Below are 8,846 nucleotides of genomic sequence, written 5' to 3' on the forward strand. Positions count from 1 at the left end.
ACGTATGCAAATGAAATGCACATGATGACAAGATATGCGATGCATGACACGCAAGCAATGACAAGGCAACAACAGCGAATAACTGGAAGACACCTGGCACATCGGTCTCGGGGCGTTACACTTGTACGCCGTCTCCCCCGCCCACGGGCGCGGTGGCTCGCGGGATGAGGTGAAGCTTGCTTACTACGCCTTACACCCGCTCCCTCGCCCACACGCGCGGTGGCTCGCAGAACGAGGAGAAAATTTTACTAGTACTTCCTCCATTTACTCCTCGTCCCTACCTTGGTTAGAGAGATTATCATATTGTTTAGAATATATGTCCTTTAGTAGATTTCAATATGAACTACTAGTACATACTCCAAACATTGATGTATATAGACGTATTTTAGAGTGTAGATTCACTCATTTTGCTCCGTATGTTGTCCATATTAAAACGGACGTAATAGTACGCACTCTCCCTCGCCCCTCGCCACGTGGTGGACGTGCAGCAATTCATTCGGTCTCACATAGCCAGAATGATATATACTGCAGTACCATTATTGCTCGACTTCCTGAAGAGGCGAAGAGCCAATCGCAAGGTTAATAGTTTGGGGATGCCAAACTCAAGGTTTATAGGAGAACGAGTAGTAGGTGCCGCGTCATTTATAAATAAAGTTGTAGTGTGAGGTGGGCCATGTAATCACTGAGCCTGCGTGTTTTCACTGCTCTTGCACTCCTCCGCCATAAGAATGGAGATAATTGTAATCTAGTAGTACCTCCTTTCGCCGAAAGCATGGGACATCCAGCAGTCCTACCACCTCAGTAATAATGACCAATGAACCATCAAATCACATAGACCCAGCAGTAAGTTGGACGGACGAAGCAACCATCACTCTTGAATCCGCTTCTCCCTTCAATGCAGGCGCTAGTGAGAGGTCGCGTCTGCTCTGCCCGGGCATGAATGCGGCACTGATACTTTGGAGCGGTGTTGACCGTTTCAGGCGGGAAGCGCGCGGGGGTGATGGAGGGGCTTTGGGTGGGCCAGGCTGGTCAGGAGCGGGTGTGGTAGCTGTCCGCCTGTTCCTACCTGACGCCCGGAAACGAGAGGATGCACCGACTCTCGCGGCTAAAATCGTACACTACACACCATCTCTCTGTAGGAGTAGGTCGATCTGTCGCTCTCTCTAACACACACGTGATGTTAAACACACGCACGCACACGCACACACAGGTTCATAGAATAGGAAAATCGTGCTAGTGCGAAGCCACAGGAAGTGAGATACAAATGGAGTACGTGCAAGAAGAGAAGAGGTGACAAATATTCCATCAAACCTAGACTGAGGAGTAGTACTCCCTCCATCTAGGTGTTAAGTCATCCTACGGAAATCAGATATTCCCAAAATGTTTAGGCGTCGTCCATTAACTTCGCATCTCAATCCCCTCCTGGCCTCGTTGCTAGCGAGCGTTGTTACTTAGGGAGCGTTTGGATCCTTAGCAAGAACAGCTTATAGCATAGCCGGGCAAGGTTAGACGTTTGGAACTGTTAAAGTATGTTAGCTTTTGTGGGCCAGCTAGCTTGGGTGGGCTAGAAAAACCTTGCTAGCTCAGGAGAGCCAGATCGGCTCGCTTCCGACGGCAAACTTCGCGTAGTAGTAACATAGACTAGTAACATATGCATGTTGTACTAGTCCAAGTTACTCACCACTATGACCAGCCTAAGAAATGTAACCAAACGCTCCTTACTCTGCCTTGTTATCTCCCCCGGAAACCCAATGCATGGAGCGCAACTACACGCTGATCAGTCAAGAAATCAAAGTCGGCTTGCATGCGAGTTAATATGTGGACCTGCATGGTAGCTAAAACGGCATCTCTTAGTTGTTTGGATTAATTGTTGCGTTTAGAGACAGAAATCTGGGCTTTGATTGGAGGAATGACCGGTCAAGTTTCTCCTTCTCCTCCAATCTGCTTGCACCTTGGTCCCGCTGCACCTTCTAACGTGACTTATTACACCTAGACGGAGGGAGTCGTACGAGATACGGTGGCTCACTGACTTAGGTCGAATACAAATGCCCAAAATTGTGTGCATTTTATAATAAGGATTCACTTAAAATAGTACGTGAGCGAACAGAGGGATCAATTGGACAATGTTCCCGAGCAGTAGCGAGATCTGTGAGGTAAGATACACCGCTGGCGCTTTTTATTTTTCTTATTAATTTGTTTGTTTCACCCTCTGACTGGTGGGACCCAACGTACTACGTGGAGAGAGGTAAGGTGACTAAGGCTGCATTATTTCTGCACCACTGTGGATAGTCTTACCACCAAAGCCACATGACACGATTATGATTTAAATCCCAATGACTCCCACACACAAAAAAACATGGCATACTTGTCACACGAATACAGGAATGTATAAAAGGTTATTTTCCTCTCGTTGAACATAACGGGAGGGTTGTGTAGCTGGTTAGCCTGTTCGCTCATCAAACTTGAGGTCTCGGGTTCGATAACTACACTTGAGCATAATTCGTGCCAGGAGGATTCTTTGACTGGTCAAAATGGATGGATACGGAGCTATATGATCTCGTAGTGACCGTATAATCACCTCATCACATATAAGCTGCAGCCTTGGCGCTTATTTTCTAGGGTTTGTACTCTTCACACTCTCTCCAGTATATATATATATATATACATGTTGGAGCCTCAGCGCTTGTAGTTTCTCTCTTCACACTCTCTCACCCTCTCCAGATCTAAACAAGACTTCGTTGGCCTCTCTCTCTCCCCTCACTGCTGGTCTGCTTGTAGTTGCTCTCTTCACACTCTCTCACCCTCTCTAGATCTAAACAAGACTTCGTTGGCCTCTCTCTCTCCCCTCACTACTAGTCAAAGAGCCGGCAGGATCCGTCCACCAGGAAGAGAAGGAGGCTTAATGTTGTCGCCGTCGGCGAGGGAGGGAATCCACTACCGGCACAGCTGTTCACTTTCACCCAGCGGCGGCGCGGGAGGGCCTCCGACCCCTTCTTCTTCGCCGCCATACATAGTGTGGGTCGAACGGCCTCTGGTCGCCCACCGAACCACACCCCAAGAACCTTAAGGTATAATTTACTTATTCCACATGCATTGCTCTAGCTGCATGTGGGCTTTTTCTGCTTCTGCACTCGAATCTAGGTGTTGGATCAAATAGGAAAGTAGTGGGGAAAGTTGTATACCATGAATCTAGGACGTGGTTCAAAGAGGAAAGGAATGGGGGAAAGTAGTGGGAAAAGTTGTATAGCATGAATCCAGGACGTGGTTCAAAAAGGAAAGGAAGGGGGAAAGTAGTGGGGAAAGTTGTATTGCATGAATCTAAGATGTGGTTCAAAGAGGACACGAATGGGGGAAAGTAGTGGGCAAAGTTGTATAGCATAAATCTAGGACGTGGTTCACAGAGGAAAGGAAGTGGGGAAAGTACTAGTACAGACTGGCTATTCAGCACCTACGTTGGTCGAAAAGGGAAAACAATGACAAACGCAGTACGCACATCTATAACAAACTGATCTTTTGTTTTGGGGGACAAGGCTGTAGAGTTTGAGCAGGACTAGATTTGCTGCGCTCACATAGGGAAAGGTGTCTAAACATAACAAAACTGGGACCAACACAAATATGCTCCTTGGTTGTTTGTTCTTTGTTGCAACAGACTATGCATCACCCCAGTACATCGGTAGATGCACATGGTGCTGGTGCGTCCACTGTCCCGTGCAACTCTTTAGCTGTTGTTAATCTAAGGCCCTGTTTGGTTAAAAACTCCCTAGTCCCTACCTGCTTGGTTCCAGGGACTAAACATGGACTAGAGGTCATTAAATGACATGCTAAAAGACCATGTTACCCCTAGTAATGAACTAATAGAGACAAGGTGTGATGCGTGGCAGGGGCAACTGTTGGAAAAAGTCCCAAAAAGACTCTCCCTCGGGGTCTTCTTTCTTTAGTCCCAAATGCCCACCTTTAGTCCATAAAAGTCCCTCCTGTTTGGTTTAGATGGGACTGACACGGAGTTTTTTTTAGTCCCTCCACCAAAATGTCCTTGTAAACAAGCACCCTCTAATAATGCCGCTGGAAAATTGATGCAATGCCACAGTTAAAAGCAAATTACATGTTTAACGAATTTTATTGTTAATATAATCTCTCTGTTAATATTAATCAATGCCACCATTTGAGAAATGCTACTGTCTTGCTTTCTTTTCCATTTAGATAAGGTAGATGCTTCTTTTTGTTGACTTCTGTGTCATCCACCGTTATTGACCACTAGTTGTTTCCTTTCACTATTAGGAAAAGGGCTATATAGCAATGGCGCACGTATATTACTAATGGCGCACCTGGTGTGTGGTGCGCCATTAGTAGTTTTGAAAAAAAATTGTTACTAATGGTGCATCGTGGGATAGTGCGCCATTACTAGTTGACATAGTAATGGCGCACCACACCCACCGTGTGCCATTAGTAGTTTTGAAAAAAAAATGTGTTAGTAACTAGTAATGGCGCACTGTCCACTCGTGCGCCATTACTAGGTTGTTTTCAAAAAAAATTCAATTTTTTTTTTCAAAACTAGTAATGGCGCACCGTGGGTGTGGTGCGCCATTACTAGTTTAACTAGTAATGGCGCCATTACTAGTTTAACTAGTAATGGCGCACCACTCCCACGGTGCGCCATTACTAACTTGGCCCAAAACTTCCACCGAATGCACCCCCCCCCCTCCGTGGACCGCCTTTTCAGTTTAAAATAAAATAAAAGAAAATTATGGAAATGTCAAAAAATAAAATAAAATAAGTTTTCTATGTGATATGTGGTCTACTTGTTGGGAAAATTTACAAATATGAATTTCGACTTTATTTACAAAATCTCTCTAGAATTTGTAAAATGGGCATAACTTTTGCATACGAACTCGGATTAAAAAGTTTTTTATATGAAAAATCATCTACTCGAAAAGTTACATCTGAATTGAATCGGGGGAACCCCGTTCAACATCTTCAAAATCCACAAAAACCTAACAGAACGAAAGATACGAGGCTTTTAAGATCTAGATGGGGGAAATGAAAAAAATTCAAACTTACTAGTGGCACACCATTTGCTAGGTGCGCCACTAGTAACAGAAAAAAATTGGTTTCAAAAAAAATGGAATTTTTTTTCAAAATATGATACGTAATATGACCGGGAAGTTTGAAATATTTTTTCAGAACTTCATCATACTCATGAACATGAACAAAGTCCTAGACATCAACAAGGTTTAATAGGATTGATATGATAGATATATTAATAAGTGTCTGTGAAGTGAGCTGGTGCTGGGGTTGGATAGAACTGCGAAATTTAAGCGTACTCGGGCTGGAGTAGTGTGAGGATGGGTGACCTTCCAGGAAGTTTGACCACAGAGTGTGATTTGACTTGAGATTAAGCATATTGACCCGAGGTTAAGCCATAGTGACTTGAGATTAAGAAAAAAATCAAAAAATTGTTACTAATGGCGCACCTGTGGTGCACCATTAGTATCTGGTATACTAATGGTGCACCTGTGGTGCGCCATTAATAAAAAATACTAATGGCGTGGTACTAGTGGCACACCTGTAGTGCGCAATTAGTAGCGAAAACAGGTGCGCCACTAGTAGGCCTTTTCCTAGTAGTGTTTGCACCTCTGTGTAAACAGGGTTATCTACTTCACCTCGTTGCCATTGTGACCTTTTGTTGCACTGCACAAAACACTTTTGTTTTAAGAGTGTTTTATACAGTTGATACGTCTCCAACGTATCTATAATTTTTGATTGCTCCATGCTATTATATTATCTATTTTGGATGTCAATGGGCTTTATTTTACACTTTTATATCATTTTTGGGACTAACCTACTAACCGGAGGCCCAGCCCAAATTGCTATTTTTTGCCTATTTTAGGGTTCCGAAGAAAAGGAATATCAAACGGAGTCCAAACGGAATGAAACCTTCGGGAACGTGATTTCCTCAACAAACGTGATCCAGGAGACTTGGAGTGGGCGTCAAGAAACAACGGAGGAAGCCACGAGGCAGGGACGCGCCTACCCCCCTAGGCGCGCCCTCCACACTCGTGGGCCCTCCGTTGCTCCACCGACGTACTTCTTCCTCCTATATAAGTCCACGTACCCCCCAAACATCTAGGAGCACCACGAAAACCTAATTCCACCGCCGCAACCTTCTGTACTCGAGAGATCCCATCTTGGGGCCTTTTCCGGAGCTCCGCCGAAGGGGGCTTTGATCACGGAGGGCCTCTACATCAACTCCCTGGCCTCTCCGGTGATGTGTGAGTAGTTTATTTCAGACCTACGGGTCCATAGTTGTTAGCTAGATGGCTTCTTCTCTCTCTTTGGATCTCAATACAAAGTTCTCCTCGGTCTTCTAGGAGATCTATTCGATGTAATCTTCTTTTGCGGTGTGTTTGTCGAGATCCGATGAATTGTGGGTTTATGATCCAGATTATCTATGAACAATATTTGATTCTCCTATGAATTCTTTTATGTATGCTTGGTTTATCTTTGCAAGTTAATGTTAATCCCACTATTTTGGAAGAGTGTCAATTTGCATGCATGTGGATCATGTTGAGAATATTTTATATGATATCTATATTATTGAATTTGATTATGATCCCACATGTAATTATTATGAGAGAGGGAAATATGGTTGTGTAGATTTTCATGTTGCTAAATTACCTCTCGTTATGTTGAGATTGCTATTGTTTCTTTCCTCTTCCTTGCATATGCTAGTTTTTGCCTACTATGATAATTTGTTTGCCTATAAGATGCCTATGCATAGGAATTATTTTAGACTTAGATGTGTTTGGCACGTGTTTCATGATGCTCTCTTTGTGCTTCAATTATGGTCTTTCATGTGAGCATCATTGAAATTATCAATGCCTAGCTAAAAGGCTTCAAAGAAAAGCGCTTGTTGGGAGACAGCCCAATTTTTTTACTTGATGTTATTTAATAAATAATTTATCTAGCCTCTGTTTTGGTTGTGTTTTTTGTGTTTAATTAGTGTTTGTGCCAAGTAGAACCATTGGGAAGACTTGGGGAAAGTCTTTTTGATCTTGCTGTAAAAAACAGAAACTTTAGCGCTCACGAGAACTGCTGCCATTTTTATTTGGAAGATGCTATTTAGTTAATTATTTTTGCATATGATTAATAGATAAATTCCTCACGTCCAGAAATTTATTTTATAATTTTTGGGGTTCCAGAAGTTGCGTTAGCTACATATTACTACAGACTGTTCTATTTTTGACAGATTCTGTTTTTCGTGTGTTGTTTGCTTATTTTGATGAATCTATGGCTAGTAAAAGAGTTTATAAACCATAGAGAAGTTGGAATACAGTAGGTTTAACACCAATATAAATAAAGAATGAGTTTATTACAGTACCTTGAAGTGGTGTTTTGTTTTCTTTCGCTAACGGAGCTCACGAGATTTTCTATTTTGAGTTTTGTGTTGTGAAGTTTTCAAGTTTTGGGTAAAGATTTGATGGATTATGGAACAAAGATTGGAAAGAGCCTAAGCTTGGGGATGCCCATGGCACCCCAAGGTAAAATTCAAGGAAACCAAAAAGCCTAAGCTTGGGGATGCCCCAGAAGGCATCCCCTCTTTCGTCTTCGTCTATCGGTAACTTTACTTGGAGCTATATTTTTATTCACCACATGATATGTGTTTTGCTTGGAGCGTCTTGTATGATTTGAGTCTTTGCTTTTTAGTTTACCAAAATCATCCTTGTTGTACACATATTTTGAGAGAGACTCACATGATTTGAAATTTATTAGAATACTCTATGTGCTTCACTTATACTTTTTGAGCTATATAGTTTTTGCTCTAGTGCTTCACTTATATCTTTTAGAGCACGGTGGTGGTTTTGTTTTATAGAAACTATTGTTCTATCATGCTGCACTTATATTATTTTTAGAGTCCTTTATAACATGGAAATTTCTATAATATAAAAACTTTCATAGAAGTTCATTGAATACTATGAGAAGTTTGATTCTTGATAATTGTTTTGAGATATGGAGATGGTGATATTAGAGTCATGCTAGTTGAGTAGTTATGAATTTGAAAAATAGTTGTGTTGAAGTTTGTGATTCCTGTAGCATGCACGTATGGTGAACTGTTATGTGATGAAGTCGGAGCATGATTTATTTATTGATTGTCTTCCTTATGAGTGGCGGTCGGGGACGAGCGATGGTCTTTTCCTGCCAATCTATCCCCCTAGGAGCATGCGCGTAATACTTTGTTTCGATAACTAATAGATTTTTGCAATAAGTATGTGAGTTCTTTATGACTAATGTTGAGTCCATGTATTATATGGACTCTCACACCATTTCTAGCCTCTCTAGTATCGAGCAACTTTTGCTGGTACCATAAACCCACCATATACCTTCCTCAAAACAGCCACCATACCTACCTATTATGGCATTTCCATAGCCATTCCGAGATATATTGCCATGCAACTTTCCACCGTTCCATTATTATGACACGCTTCATCATTGTCATATTGCTTGCATGATCATGTAGTTGACATCGTATTTGTGGCAAAGCCACCATTCATAATTCTTCATACATGTCACTCATGCATCATTGCACATCCCGGTACACCGCCGGACGCATTCACATAGAGTCATATTTTGTTCTAAGTATTGAGTTGTAATTCTTGAGTTGTAAGTGAATAAAGTGTGATGATCATCATTATTAGAGCATTGTCCCAAGTGAGGAAAGGATGATGGAGACTATGATTCCCCCACAAGTCGGGATGAGACTCCGGACGAAAAAAAAGAGGCCAGAAAAAAGAAGGCCCAAATAAAAAAATGAGAGAAAAAGAGAGAAGGGACAATGCTACTATCCTTTT

The sequence above is a fragment of the Triticum urartu genome, chromosome 7, assembly GCF_003073215.2.
Source record: "Triticum urartu cultivar G1812 chromosome 7, Tu2.1, whole genome shotgun sequence".
Classification (NCBI taxonomy): domain Eukaryota; kingdom Viridiplantae; phylum Streptophyta; class Magnoliopsida; order Poales; family Poaceae; genus Triticum; species Triticum urartu.